General features: G+C 47.0%; 1 protein-coding gene across 2 annotated transcripts in view; it reads right to left on the reverse strand.

Moving 5' to 3' along the window:
* HCK (HCK proto-oncogene, Src family tyrosine kinase) overlaps positions 1 to 13,250 on the reverse strand; it is a 45,197-nt gene extending 31,947 nt beyond the window's left edge. For both annotated transcript variants that reach the window (XM_040247576.1, XM_040247575.1), the window contains exon 1: positions 12,953 to 13,250. The gene's annotated coding sequence lies outside the window, so the exon portion shown is untranslated. The remainder of the gene's footprint in view (positions 1 to 12,952) is intronic.
* Positions 13,251 to 16,220: the final 2,970 nt, after the last annotated feature.

Here is a 16,220-nt window from a genome sequence, read left to right on the forward strand (position 1 = left end):
GAGGGAAGCCATCACAGAGGACAACAGAGCTGAGCAATGGGGACAAAGTGACTCCTGAAGACATGTTTGAACACCTGGATCCAGCTATGCCTAAAACGTTTCAACCTCAGAATTCTTCTAATTCACGAGCAAATAAATTCTCAATTTTGCCTAAGCCAGTTTGAGTTGGATTTCTGCCACTTGTACCCAAAGAGTCCTCACTGACTCTTAACTATTCCAGGCAACACTCTGAATTGAATGAACTAGGGTTTCTGGGGATGAAGGCAGAGAATCTGCATTTCAAACAATTCTTTAGGAGAGTCTTAGCACACTGAAATTTGAGACCCACCAGTGTAGTGGAAGGAAGGCCAAGCTCAGTGGCTTTGGATCCCAGTTCTTCCACTGACTGCTGTGTGACCTTGAGTAAGGCTCTTGCCCTCTCTGAGCCTCATTCTGCCCCCTCCCCGCCCCTTTATAATAGGAGGCACTTGCTTCTCAGGCTTGGCCTAAGGTCCTGTGGGACAGGGATTTGAAAGGCTCTTTGAAATTTCTGAAAACACATGTTTCTTATCTAATCTGACTCAAAACCAGGCTCTGAGAGCAGAAGTGGCTTGCCTGCCCCCACATTAACTTAGAACAGCTGATCCCCAGCAAAGACACTTCCTCAACTCACTGCTGAAACCCCTGGAACCTGAAACCAGCTCCCTTGTCCCCTCAGTTTCTGCAGGCCCTGTGTGGAAGGGAAACAAGAAAGTTCAGCTTGCTTGGCCTGACTGCTTCCCATGGTCACCGTGCTGGCCACGGAGGCCTCAGAGACTCCTCCTCAGAGCCCTGCCTGAGCAGCCTGTGGAGTGGGCGGCTGGTGGTTTCCTAGGAGCTTTTAGGCTCAAGCAGTGGCTTCTGAGGGCTGGGAGCAAGGAGCCCTGGAGTTTAGTCTCACTTCTGCCGCAAAATCACTGTGTGACCTTAGGCAAGTCCCAGCCTTTCTCTGGGCCTCAGTTTCCCCAAATATGAGATGAGATGTCGGGTGATTAGTTCTCCGAAGGGGACAGCTATAGTTCTTTCTTGTGTAGCAGCTACTCCTCCTCCTTCTGACAATAGCTCCTCAATTTTCTTTGGGAACCACCCCTCTCCCATTATCAGTTCCTGGACTATGGCAGAACTGATGGGTCTGTGATGAAGTCTGGCCAATCAGACTTGCAGTAATAGAAGCAGAGATGGACATGTGACTCAGTTCTGGCCAATGAGAATCACCCATTTGGCTGGAAAATGGGTGTTGCAAAGCAGAGCCTAGTAATGAAGAAATACAGATTCTTCAACTCTGCATAAAGCAGATACGCTCATGGACTTTCCAATATCCTTCTTTTTCTGCTTGAGCCAGTCTGAGTTGGATTTCTGTGCCTTTGAACCTCAAAGAGGCCTGCTGAGTGCAAAGGAAATTCTTACAAAGGATTGCAATTCATACTCAGGTGTAAATGGCTTACGGCAAAGATTGCCGTAACTTCCTATTAAAGGAAGTTTTGATAGAAGAAAGTAAAGAGGGTGCTAGACTTAGAGTGGGTGAGGGGTGTGTGGAGTATGAAGCTGGTGGCACTGAAGCCATGCCTAGAAAGGGCCTGACATGGATTAGGCTGTCCATATACATGAACCCATCTGTCAGATGGGGAAATGGAGGCCCACAGAAGAGAGGATTCCTAGGTAGTCAGTGGCAGGCAGAGCAAGAACCCAGCTCTCCTCCTCCCATTCTCCCCAGGGCTCAAGATTGTCCATTTAGAGGAACTTTCCCTTCTCGGAATAGCTCAGCCACGGGGGCAGGGGAACAAACCTTCTGCTGTCGGGGACCAAGTCCCTGAAGAGTTTTCAGGAACACATAGCTCCCTCCCCTCGGGTTCCTTGACTCTTCTGGATGAACCAGGCAAACCTCCAAGTGACTGCTATCCCTGACAGACATTTAGGGGTCACCTCTGACTCTCCATCTCTTCCCTTTTCCAACCATCAGCTTCTTTCTGATCAAGAGCGCAAAACTTTGATTTTGCAAATACCCAGAGAGGGTGGGTATCATGCCCTGGTTTACACAACAGCAAGTGACCGAGCAACATAGGAAAGAGGAAGTCGGGTCTTTGGTCATTTGCCTGACTCAGTCAGAAGGTTGACTCTGAGATGTATGTGTTCCAACCATTTGCTCCAAACAAGTAGTAAATTTTTATCGTGTTCAGTGTTACCTCTGGGTCACCTGATCAACTCCAGAACTCAAGGGCACTTGTAAGCCTCCTTAGAATACTTCTATCTTTAAGGTAGGCAGAGGGCAGAGAAGTTTGGAAAAATATAGGGTCCAGAGGATCCTCTGGAGAAGGGCATGGAAACCCACTCCAATACTTTTGCCTGGAGTATTCCATGGATAGAGGAGCCTGGTGGGCTACAGTTCGTGGGATCGCAAAGAGTTGGACATGACTGAGCTACTAACACTTGAAGCCAGAAAGAGCTGGGTTTGAATGCCCTTTCTGCTTCTTACAGATAAGTGAGCTTTTTAAAATATAAGTCAAATCACGTCCCTCCTTTGCTCAAAATATCCCGGGGCTGCCATCTCACTTGGAGTAAGAGTCCAAGTCCCCTCTGGCAAGGCTGGCAAGGCTCCATGACCTGGGGTCCCCTCAACCTCACAGTCCTGTCTCCTCCAGCCCTCCCTTGATTTTTTCATTTCAGCCACACTAGCCTCTTGCTATTCCTCAACTCACCAACCATGTTTCTACCTCAGGGCCATTGCACAGGCTGCTTTCTGGAACATTCATCACCCAGAAAGCCTCTTTCTCTTCACGCAGCTCTTCTTGCAGACCTCACTTTCTCAGCAGGGTCTTCTCTTATCACCCTGGCTAAGATAGGAGCACTGTCCCCAACTCCTATCACTTTCTGGCCCCTTCCCAGCTATATTCTTCATGGCTTTAGCCACCATCTAATATGGTAGCCACAAGGATGAGCCTCTCAGATCTCCAAATGCAGAGAGCAGAACTGACCAGTGGCCCCAGCTGTCATGCTGTGAAGAACATCACTGTTGCCTTGGGCTGCTCTCACCCGGTGACTGAGAGTGCCAGGGGTACCAAGGCAGGACCATGCCAGGGGGACCTCTGATAGAACCTCCTTGACAGCCTTGCCAATGTTCCTTAGAACTGCCCTGCAGTTTAAGACATTTCTACCTTTCTTTCCTTGTTTCTTCCCTTCCTTCCTCTCTCCTTCTTTCATTTGGAGTCAGACATGCCTTGCTAGTATTCATGTATGGGTGTGAGAGCTGGACCATAAAGAAGGCAAGCCCCGAAGAATTTATGCTTTTGAACTGTGGTGTTGGAGAAGACTCTTGAGAATCCCTTGGACAGCAAGGAGATCAAACCAGTCAATCCTAAAGAAGATCAACACTGAATATTCCTTGGAAAGACTGATGCTGAAGCTGAAGCTCCAATACTTTGGCCACTTGATGAGAAGGACTGACTCATTGGAAAAGACCCTGATGCTGGGAAAGATTGAAGGCAAAAGGAGAAGGGGACAACAGAGGATGAGATGATTGGATGGCATCACCAACTCAATGGACATGAGTTTGAGCAAGCTCCAGGTGATAGTGAAGGACAGGGAAGCCTGGTGTGCTACAGTCCATGGGGTCACAAAGAGTCAGACACGACCGAGTGACTGAACAACAGTGCCTTACTGTCTTATCTGATGCCTCTCCTAACCTCTCCTAGCTCCTTCTACGAGCATTCCCTCTAATCAGTTTCTGAGAGTCACCTTCTCTAAGGACCTGACTAACTGAATGAAATGCCCTTAGCTGCCAGGGTGCCCTAGATTTCTCCTTTTAAACAATAGTGACAAATGTGTGTTTAAACTGAGAAGGACTGTTCATGTTTGTTTATCTTTGCTTGGAGAGGAACAAAGTCTTTCCTTGATTGGAGCTGAGTGAAGGTTACCCCCTTCCAAAAGGACATGGTGGCCAGTTCGCCCAAGGGACAATTTTTCACTTCAACCTCCCACCGTGCTCCAAGGTCTACTGCCCCCAAATCTGACCCCCTCAAATAGAAACTTCAAAGTTTCCATCACGTGCTCTGACCCATTTACACTTTCTTTTTTATTGTTGACAAAGCCAGTTCTTTTCTGTTTTGGAGGGTATGCATTTTTGTTTTTAAAATTACCTTTCATCACCTAGTAAAACACTACATTGTCCTTGTTAAAAATGAAAACAATAAAGCTAAATCTAAGGCACCTTTGGAATAAGGCCTGTAAGCTACCCTTTCCAGGCCCTCCAGGGCCACCCCTGAATTCACCACCCCCTCCCAGGTAGCCTCTTCTTGTACATTTGCATATTATACTAAAGCAGATATGTCAGTGCCCCGCCTCCTTGCTCAGCTGTTCATCCTTCTGAACACTCGCTGGACGTCCAACTGCCAGGACCTGCATCTCTTCGTCTAGATTTCTCTGTGGTCCTTGGCGCCGGCTCTGCCCATGAGCCTGGTAAGTGGAAGTGCTAGAGGACTGTCAGCCCGCGGGAGCTGATCTCATCCCCATCAGCTGTGACTGACAGGATCAGGCAGATAAGTATCCCAGTTCCTCTGGCTCAGCGGCTCCCGGCACCCCCAGTAGAACTGAGCTCTAAGTGCCGACAATGGGACTGACTTGATCACATCTTTATTGTCTGCTGACCTGGGTTTGATCCCTGGGTTGGGAAGATCCCCTGGAGAAGGGAAAGGCTACCCACTCCAGTATTCTGGCCTGGAGAATTCCATGAACTGTGTAGTCCATGGGGTTGCAAAGAGTCGGACAGGACTGAGCAACTTTCACTTTCACTTCTCTTCTCTGTCTTGCCTCCCACTCTCCTACAGGGTTTTCTGGGATCGAATCCCAAATAAACTAAACAGTGAATGCATTTGACATGTCTTCTAGGGTCTGCTTCTGGGGAAACTCAGGCTGACACATACACACTCATAGAAAATATGGAGTATCGCTTTTTGTGTGTGTGTTAACATAAAAGGAATACCATTTTGCATGAATGGTGAGGCAGTAGTCATCTTATCCTCATTTTCAGATGAGGAAATTGAGACTCAGGGAGTGAAAGAATTTGGCTGGTGTGTCACAACTTGTGTGACGCAATGTTGGCACTCAAACTCAGGCCTCCCACGCTCTGTCTGCACGCATGCGAGCTAAGTAGCTAAGTTGGTCATGACCGACTCCTTGCAACACTGTAGGACTGTAGCCCACCAGGCTCCTCTGTCCATAGGCTTCTCCAGGCAAGAATACTGGAGTGGGTGGCCACTTCCTTCTCCAGCGCTCTGTCTATGGTTCTTCATTTCTCTGGCAGAGTTGAGGGAGGGTCTTCTATTCTCTTGGCTGCATCTAAGTCTCTTGGACCGAAGGATTTCATGATGATGGTGGGAGCTCAGGTAGGTGTCGTAGGTCAGGATGAGGACTGTCACAAGGCCCAGTGCAGGGCAGGGCCACCCAGAGGGTGCAGCCTGTGTGGCCACAGCCATTGGCCAAGAACAGGATACATTTTACATTCAAGCAAGGATTTCTTCTCTGTCGTTACCCATGCCTCTGGAATTATACACTAAAACTCCCAGTCCTGGGGTGGAGGAAACTGGAGAAATGGCATGGGGTATCAAAGCGCTGTGGGGGCGGCGGCGGAGGGGGCTTAGAAAGACAGGCTAAGAGATTGTACCATTAACTTACTCTGTAACTTTGGGAAAGTTACTTACCCTCTCTGGGCCTGACATTTCTTTTCTATAAAAAGGGAGGCTTTGTCATGATTTTACGACTGGCTTTGAAAACTCAAATGAGCTATAGGGGCCCACAGGGCTATCCACATGGGGCAGGTAGTCCAGGCAAGGGTGCTGCAAACTGGACATTTCAGGGGCAGTCTACAGGGCAACCCCACTCAGCAGCACCCACGCTACGATGAGTGAATAGCAGCAGAGCACAGGAGACCAAGGTTCTAATCCCAGCTTTTTTAGTTGTTCAAGAGAAGACAGAAATTCAGATTTCTATGAGCTCTCTTGACTTTAAATATTAGTGCATATTTACGAAGAATCATTGTGTCAGGCCGGAGAAGGCAATGGCACCCCACTCCAGTATTCTTGCCTGGAAAATCCCATGGATGGAGGAGCCTGGTACACTGCAGTCCATGGGGTCGTTACAAGTCGCACACGTCTGAGCGACTTCACTTTCACTTTTCACTTGCATGCATTGGAGAAGGAAATGGCAACCCACTCCAGTGTTCTTGCCTGGAGAATCCAGGGACAGGGGAGCCTGGTGGGCTGCCATCTATGGGGTCTCACAGAGTCGGACACGACTGAAGTGACTTAGCAGCAGCAGCAGCAGCATTGTGTGAGGCCAACTAAAACACATATTTGCTGAAATATATCAGGCAAAGGAGGGGAGGGAGTGTTGAACACCCCTCAATTCTGTATTTTTGAGGCCCTACTATCTCTCATTCCTACTGGAATGCAAAAGTAGGAAGTCAAGAAACACCTGGAGTAAGAGGCAAATTTGGCTTTGGAATACGGAATGAAGCAAGGCAAAGGCTAATAGAGTTTTGCCAAAAGAACGCACTGGTCATAGCGAACACCCTCTTTCAACAACACAAGAGAAGACTCTACACGTGTACATTACAAGATGGTCAACACTGAAATCAGATTGATTATATTCTTTGCAGCCAAAGATGGAGAAGCTCTATACAGTCAGCAAAAACAAGATTGGGAGCTGACTGTGGCTCAGATCAAGAACTCCTTATTGCCAAATTCAAACTTAAATTGAAGAAAGTAGGGAAAACCACTAGACCATTCAGGTATGACCTAAATCAAATCCCTTATGATTATACAGTGGAAGTGAGAAATAGATTTAAGGGACTAGATCTGATAGACAGAGTACTTGATGAACTATGGACAGAGGTTCATGACATTGTACAGGAGACAGGCATCAGGACCATCCCCATGGAAAAGAAATGCAAAAAAGAAAAATGGCTGTCTGAGGAGGCCTTACAAATAGCTGTGAAAAGAAGGGAAGTGAAAAGCAAAGGAGAAAAGGAAAGATATTCCCATTTGAATGCAGAGTTCCAAAGAATAGCAAGGAGAGATAAGAAAGCCTTCCTCAGTGATCAATGAAAGAAATAGAGGAAAAGAACAGAATGGGAAAGACTAGAGATCTCTTCAAGAAAATTAGAGATACCAAGGGAACATTTCATGCAAAGATGGGCTCAATAAAGGACAGAAATGGTATGGACCTAACAGAAGCAGAAGATATTAAGAAGAGATGGCAAGAGTACACAGAAGAACTGTACAAAAAAGATCTTCACGAGCCAGATAATCACGATGGTGTGGTCACTCACCTACAGCCAGACATCCTGGAATGTGAAGTCAAGTGGGCCTTAGAAAGCATCACTATGAACAAAGCTAGTAGAGGTGATGGAATTCCAGTGGAGCTATTTCAAATCCTGAAAGCTGATGCTGTGAAAGTGCTGCACTCAATATGCCAGCAAATTTGGAAAATTCAGCAGTGGCCACAGGACTGGAAAAGGTCAGTTTTCATTCCAATCCCAAAGAAAGGCAATGCAAAAGAATGCTCAAACTACCACACAATTGCACTCATCTCACACACTAGTAAAGTAATGCTCAAAATTCTCCAAGCCAGGCTTCAGCAATACGTGAACTGTGAACTTCCAGATGTTCAAGCTGGTTTTAGGAAAGGCAGAGGAACCAGAGATCAAATTGCCAACATCCGCTGGATCATCAAAAAAGCAAGAGAGTTCCAGAAAAACATCTATTTCTGCTTTATTGACTATGCCAAAGCGTTTGACTGTGTGGATCACAATAAACTGTGGAAAATTCTGAAAGACATGGGAATAGCAGACCACCTGACCTGCCTCTTGAGAAATCTATATGCAGGTCAGGAAGCAACAGTTAGAACTGGACATGGAACAACAGATTGATTCCAAGTAGGAAAAGGAGTAAGTCAAGGCTGTATATTGTCACCCTGCTTATTTAACTTATATGCAGAGTACATCATGAGAAACGCTGGGCTGGAAGAAACACAAGCTGGAATCAAGATTGCCGGGAGAAATATCAATAACCTCAAATATGCAGATGACACCACCCTTATGGCAGAAAGTGAAGATGAAAGCCTCTTGATGAAAGTGAAGAGGAGAGTGAAAAACTTGGCTTAAAGCTCAACATTCAGAAAACAAAGATCATGGCATCTGGTCCCATCACTTCATGGGAAATAGATGGGGAAACAGTGGAAACAGTGTCACACTTTATTTTGGGGGGCTCCAAAATCACTGCAGATGGTGACTGCAGCCATGAAATTAAAAGACGCTCACTCCTTGGAAGAAAAGTTATGACCAACTTAGATAGCATATTGAAAAGCAGAGACATTACTTTGCCAACAAAGGTCCATCTAGTCAAGGCTATGGTTTTTCCAGTGGTCATGTATGGATGTGAGAGTTGGACTGTGAAGAAAGCTGAGCGCTGAAGAATTGATGCTTTTGAACTGTGGTGCTGGAGAAGACTCTTGAGAGTCCCTTGGACTGCAAGGAGATCCAACCAGTCCATCTTAAAGGAGACCAGTCCTGGGCGTTCATTGGATGGACAGATGCTGATGCTGAAACTCCAATACTTTGGCCACTTCATGCAAAGAGTTGACTCATTGGAAAAGACCCTGATGCTGGGAGGGATTGGGGGCAGGAGGAGAAGGGGACAACAGGATGAGATGGCTGGTTGGCATCACCGCCTCGATGGACATGAGTCTGGGTGAACTCCGGGAGTTGGTGATGGACAGGGAGGCCTGGCGTACTGCGATTCATGAGGTTGCAAAGAGTCGGACACGACTGAGCGACTGAACTGAACTGAACTATGTCTTAGGTGCCAGGGATTAGAGATACAGTAGTTTTGGAGACAGACATGTCTGTGCCCTCATGGGACTTACTTTCTAAAAGAGTTTAAAGTCCAAGCCCTGACCAGTCCTCTGAATGCAGACAACTCTCTCCTCACCCTCTGGGGTAAGAGGCCCCCAGAGAGCAGCCTGGTAGAGGTGAGAATGAGACTCATGCTTAATGAATGATGGTTTTAATAATAATTTTTGAAAAGGAAAATAGCAAGTGTTGACCACAGGGTGGAGAAACTGGAACTCTAGTACATTGCTGGTGGGAATGTAAAGTAATGGAATATAATTTGGTGATTCTTCAAAGGTTAAACATGGAGTTACTATATAACCCAGAAATTCTACTCCTAAGTATATACCCAAGGGAACTGAAAACAGGTGCTCAAATACATGTACATGCATGCTCATAGCATCACCATTCACAGTAGTCAAAAGGTGGAAACAACCTGAATTTCCATCTACAGATGAGTGGATAAACAAATCATAGAATATACATACAATGAAATACTATTCAGCCATAAAAGGAATTAAATGTGTCAGTATTTAATGTGGATGAACCTTGAAAGAATCCAGCCACAAAAGGTCACATGTTATGTAATTCCATTTACATGAAACATCTAGAATAAATTAATCCATTGATACAAAATGCAGGTTGGTGGCTGCCAAGGGCTGAGGGGTGGGACGAAGGGGAATAACTGACTATGGCATTTCCTTCTGAGATGATGAAAATGTTTTAGAACTACACAGAGGTGCTGATCACACAACCCTGAATGCCTCACTGCATTGCTCACTTAAAAATGGTTCATTTTATAATGTTATATGAATTTCACCTTAAAAAGTTTTAAAAATTGAAGACTATGGACTTCCTTGGCAGCCCAGTGGTTAAAACTTCACTTTCCAATGCAGGGGGTGTGGGTTTGGGAAGCTAAGATCCACATGCCTCACTGCCAAAAAACCAAAACACAAAACAGAAGCAATGGTGTAACAAGTTTAATAAAGACTTTAAAAATGGCCCACATCAAAATATTTTTTAAAAATTGCAAGCTAGCTAAAAGTGCTTTGCTGGGATGGTTAAAACAAATTATAGTCCCTCCAAACAGTGGACTATTACTCAGTCATTAAAAATTTGAGGATGTTTTAATGACATGGAAAAATGCTTGCAATGTAATACTAAGCAAATAAGTGGGATAAAAATTGTATATGCAGCATTTTACTAATTATGTTAAATAAAATGTGCACAGAAAAGAAGACTATAAAAATAAACTAAAACATTTGCTACCCAAACATTTTTTAAAAAGATTCATGCTTCTGGGAATTTCATGGCTATCCGTTGGTTAGGACTCCGTGCTTTCACTGTTGAGGGCCCAGGTTCAATACCTAGTTGGGAGACTAAGATTGCTCAAGCTGTGACGGGAGGCAAAAAGAAAATCAAAAAAACTGAAAAGCAAAACAAAACAAAAAAAGATGCATGCTCCTATTGTTGGAGCATATACTAAGTGTCCTAGTGAAGAGGGCGGAGGAGAATCTTTGCCCTCCTGCAGCTGAGAACAGGTGACTGTGGCCCTGGATCTAGAGGGAGCTGGAAGGTCAGCAGAGCCGACCCTTTCTTCTCTCTTCTCTGCCCCAGACCCCCTGGGTGCCATTTCCACGCCTTGGTCCTCCTCATACACAAAAGCTGCCCCTTGGGAGAGCCACTCAGCCTCTCGGTGTTTCCCCCTAGAAACACCTGTACGTGAGCCCAAGACCACACATTCAGGCTGGCCCCAGCAGTGTTGTTTGTTGTCCTGAAGCCCTGGATCAACCTGACTGTTCAACATCGGGGGAATGAGAAGTAGGGCAGGACGGTACCCTCCTGGAATCCTCCACTTAGAAAGAATAAACTAGAGCTCTGTATTTTATTCTAGATTAAGCTAGATTCTGACAACTTAATAACAAGGCAGGGAAAATGAAACTGCCGCAGAATCTCACAGTTAGACAGCATTTATGTAGATCTTTAAAACACGAAAGACAATTTTATGTATTGTTTATGCACCCACATATATATGTAATACATTTTTAAAGGCACAGACAGGAAGAGCTATAATTCATGACAGAGATTGTCTCTGGGGAGGGAGAGAAACAGAACTAAGATGGATACCGGGTGGGAAGGCTTCAATGTTATCTGTTACTTTCAATAATTTTATTTTTCAAAAAAAGTGAAACAAATGTGACCAAATGCGAACATTTGTTAATTCTGGGTGGTGGGCTCCTGGGATATTTAGTATATTGCTCTCTTCACTTTTCTGTATTTAACACCCCCCCCCAAAAAAAAAGGATAGTGCAGAGAAAGCAGTGATGAGAACTGATATCTTTTGATGCCTTTCTCTGTGCTGGCCAAAGTGGTTCTCAAAGTGTGGGCCTTGAACCAGCAGCAACAGCATCATCCGGGAATAAAAATTCTTTAGGTCCTGTGCCAGACCTATTGAATCACAAACTCTGGGGTCAAGACCCAAAAATCTGTGTTTCAACAAGCTTTCCAGGTGATTCTTATGTACTGTTTAAGTTTGAGAACCACCAGGCTAGACTGTAATAGCTATAGTGAAAGTGAAGTCACTCAGTCGTGTCTGACCCTCAGCGACCCCATGGGCTGCAGCCTTCCAGGCTCCTCCGTCCATGGGATTTTCCAGGCAAGAGTACTGGAGTGGGGTGTCATTGCCTTCTCCGTGTAATAGCTATGACTGTTGTTAATGGATATTAAGCAGTTAGACCTGTTAGGCAATAAGCAGTTAGACCTGTCAGTAACTCAATCTAATCTTCAAAACAACCCTATGGGCACTTCCCTGGTGGTCTAATGGCTAAGACTCTGAGCTCCTGATGCACGGGGCATGGGTTTGATCCTTGGTCAGGGAACTAGATCCCACGTGCTGCAACTAAGACCCAGCGTGGTCAAATAAATAAATAAATGCATTTTTCAAAAGATCCTCTGAGGTAGCCATTATTTCAAATATCCCCATTCTACAGCTGTGGAAACGGAGGCACAGAATGGCCACATCCTCTGCTCAAGGTCCAACAGGCAGGTTGCCCACCCAAAACCCCTTGCTTAGCCACTGCGCTAAACTGTCACTTGAGTGCACGCTCAGTCGCTTCAGTCGTGTCTGGCTCTGTGCGACCCAGTGGACTGTAGCCTGCCAGGCTCCTCTGTCCATGTGATTCTCCAGGCAAAAATACTGGAGTAGGTTGCCATGCCCTCCTCCACCCTCCTCCAGGGATCTTCCTGATCTAGGGAGCAAACCCAGGTCTCGTGTCTCCTGCACTGGCAGGCAGTTCTTTACCACTAGCGCCACCTGGGAAGCCCAAACTCACTTACATGACCTCTAATATACTCTATCTCATTGCAGTCTTGGAAGACAGACCTAATAGCCCTCTTTGACAGATGAGGAAATTGGAATTTAAAGAGGGAGAGTGAGTGACTTGTCCAAAGTCTCATAGGAGGAAAATGAGGGTCCAGGCATCCTCCTGTGGTCTGTCCAGGAGGTTTCAGGGTCCGACCTAGACCGCCTGGGGATCAGGGCGCAGCTGGGAGGAGGAGGGAGCCCAGCGAGCGAACCGACCCAGCTGCAGCTCTGCCTGGGTGTGGCTCTCGCTGTCACGTCGACGGCCAGCTGTCCCCTTCCCCACCATAGCTGCCAAGCCTCCGTGACCGTGACCGTGACCGTGACCGTCACCCAGCCCCAGCAGGAACAGTAAGGGCTTTTCCCCTCTCAGGCTCCTTGAAGCCCTTTTTTTTTGTCTCTTGCTGAAGAGGAACCTGGACGGCCTAGGGAAGTGGCGGCTCAGGCAGAAAGTCACCCTCTTGCGTTCCCAGGTTTGCAGCCAGGCCATTCGGCTGTTCATTTGGACATCCTCCCCCGCGGGTCGGTCCCCGCATCCCGCCGCCTGTCCGCCGCTCCTCCGACGGTCCCTTTCCGCTGCGCCCCAGCCTACGCAACTCACCACCCTGGGTGCCCTCAGCAGCCCGAAGACCCGACCGTCAGGCCAAGTTCGTGGGCCGGTGTCCCCTGACCCCCGAGTCCGAAGCACTCACCTGGGCGCCCGCTCCTCCTCCGGCGGGCAGCCCGGATCCTCGCAGCTCGAGCGCCCCCCCAGCTCGGCAGTCCCCGGGGTCCCGGGGCGCTCGAGAGCTAGGGGAAGATGAATTGACTTTCAAGAAGAGGCTGGGGATGCGCTCCGAGGGGCTTCGGTGCCGTGCGTCTTTGGGGGAGGGGCCCTCTGGCGCTGAACTGTCCGCGTCCCCTTCCACTCGCCCCTAGGCCTCGGCGGTGCGTCCCGGCCGGAACCAAGGACTCGGTGGCGCCCCACAGACCATCTGGGCGCCTTAGCCGCGCCCGGGGCGATGCTAACCCCGCCCCCAAGTGCCCTAAACCCGCCCCGGAGATTCTGACCCCACCCCAGGGACTCCAATCTCTGTCCCCACCTCCCAAGATCCTAATCCCGCTGCCTAAGGATTTTTTTAAACACCGCCCATCCAAGGCTTCTAACCCTGCCTCCAAGAATCCTTACCTCATCCCCTAAGGTCAATAACCCCGCCCCCAAGAATTTTAACCGGTGCTTCCAAGGTCCTAATCCCCAAATAAACTAACACCTCCTCCAATGTATTCTAATCCTGCCTTCCAGTGCCCTAACTCTGTCCCAAATAATTCTAAACCCCACCCTCTCGAGAACCCCAGCACCCCATATTCTCCTCCTGAGATCTTAATTCTGCCCCAAAGGATTTTGAATCTCACCTATGAAGGAATTTTAACCTCGTCTACCAGAGGTTTCTAATTCTGCCCCCAGGATTTTAATCCGGCAAGTGAAGGATCCTAGTCTCTTTCATTAAAAGATTCTAACCCAGCCCTCAAGATTTGTTACCCTAATCCTAGGGATTCTATTCTAATCTCGCTCCTGGGTAATCCCAACCTGTTCACATAGGATTTTAATCCTCCTCTCCCCTCAGGATTCTAATCCAGCCCATTCAAAGATTCAACCCCTGCTTTCCAGGTTTCTGATCCCACATATCAAAGGATTCTAAACCGGTTTGGGAGGATCCTAACCCTACCTTCCTCATTCTCACAGGACTCTACCCCCCCTCCCCCAAGCATTCCGATTCATTTCCCCGCCATTCCAACTGTCTCCTTCTAGCCCAGTCCCCTCCCCAACGCTGTGTCCCAAGCCTTCCCAGCTCTTCTGTGGTCTGTGGTTTCCATTCCTCAGGCCCTGGCTATTCAAACTCCATGCAAAGTTTTTGCCCACAGGAACCAGCCTGACTCACTCCTGGCCAGTTTCCCGATAGATCAGAGGAGCTTGAAAATTGAGGAGGCAGTAAGTGGTGCTGGAGGGTACAGTTTGAGGCTGCAGATGAATGAGAGGTGCGCAGGGCCAGACAAGGGCAGAGCCCATCTCCTCCTGGAAACGGACTGTCACCCTAAATCCTGCTGAACACACCTCCAAAAATGAACAGAAACACTACAGTGTCTCTGTAGTCCCACCACTACCAGTCAGTTCAGGCCCGCACGGTCTCTCATTCCCTCATTCATTCACTATGCTGGGGCTGAGCTACATAGGACTTTTCAACCTCAGCACTATTGATTGACATTTGCGTGCCTGCTCAGTCGCTCATTCTTGTTCGACTCTTTGTGATCCCATAGACTGTAAGCCTGCCAGACTCCTCTGTCCATGGGATAATCCAGGCAAGAATCCTGGGGTGGGTTGCCATTTCCTTCTCCAGGAGATCTTTCCCACCCAGGGGTGGAACCATGCAGACGGATTATTTTTTACCACGGAGCCACTTGGGCAGCCCCACTGTTGACATTTAGGTCCTGAAACTCTTTGTTGTGGGGAGCTGTTCTGTGCATAGCAGGGGGTTGAACAGAATTCCCAGATGTCATCCACTCTATGCCAATAGCAGCCCCATTCCTCAGTTGTGATAGCCAAAAATGTTTCCGGACATGACCAAAGGTCCCCTGTGGTGAGGGTTGGGGGGGATGGCAGGTGGTGATGGAGGGGGACAGAACCATGAATAAGAAAGATAATGACCCTGTTCTTATGTGTTTGGTTTATGTACTTAAATACATGTATGACCTTTAAAAAAGCAGATATTGTTTTAATTGTGTGTTTAATTTTCTTGGGTAGTACCTAAATTTTTAACTTTTTTTTCCCACTCCATCACTAGATACTATTCATATCTAGCCATGTTACTGAAGGTTATTGTCTATATTCCCCATAGTCTATTTATCCATTCTGCTAGTCACAGACACCCAGATGGCACACAGCTTCACCCTACCATAAACAGCGCCACTGTAAACATCCTGGTATGAGTCCCCTTATGAACCTACGTGAGCATTTTATTAAGACTTGGCTTTGCCAAGAATGACAGGAACTTACCAAATGGCTGCTGCTTGGATTCCTCTCCACCATTTCCCCATATCTTGACTGTACCTTAGGTATTGTCTGCTGGTCTTAATTTGAGTCCCACAGGAGTAGACCCTAGACACAGATTAAAGTGAAAGTTGGTTATTTATAAGATGCAGAAAACACGGGTAAAGGAGAAGGGAAGAAAGCCACTCAAGAAAGCATTACCAAGCAAGCTCCAACTGGGGGCTCCTGGAGCTCAATCATGCCTGGGGAGTGAACCCACACAGTTATCCCGCCTGAGACATGAGGTAGTCCAGGCATTTATACACCAGCTCCCGTCAGACGCTGGATGAGGGCTGCTCCTGATGTTATTTAGTCACTAAACAGTGTCTGACACTTTGCAACCCTATGGCTGCTCCGGGTGGGGCCGGATATTAACCCTCCAACATTTCTGGCCTGCCCCATGCATGCTCTAGTCACCAGAGAGAGCCTCTAAGAAGACAGATGCAAGTTCTGGGGATGTTAGAGTGTCTTTGCCAGCATCAGCTACATCTTCTGAGTTTGCCATTCTGATGGCAAAGGACCAATGATAGCAGAAACATTCTCCTTTTAATAGCCAATTTCTCCAATTTCTTTTTTTGCTATTAAAGTAATGCTGCAATGAAAATCACGTATGTGTTCCCAAAGCCCCTATCAACTTTACTGCAGCATAATATAAATAAAATGCTCCATTTAAAATACTCAGCTTGATGAGTTTTGGCAACTGTAGACATCCATGTAACTACCACACTAATCAAGATATAAAGTTTTTTTTATCACTCCAAGAAGTTCCTTTATACCCTGATACATTCAACTTCCCCACTCATTTCCTAAGGTAAAAATTGTCTGGCTTGTTGTCACTATAGATTAACTATGTCTTTTCTAGAATTTCACATAAATGCAATCATACAATATGTTTC

This window comes from Oryx dammah, unplaced genomic scaffold, assembly GCF_014754425.2.
Source record: "Oryx dammah isolate SB20612 unplaced genomic scaffold, SCBI_Odam_1.1 HiC_scaffold_10, whole genome shotgun sequence".
Taxonomy (NCBI): domain Eukaryota; kingdom Metazoa; phylum Chordata; class Mammalia; order Artiodactyla; family Bovidae; genus Oryx; species Oryx dammah.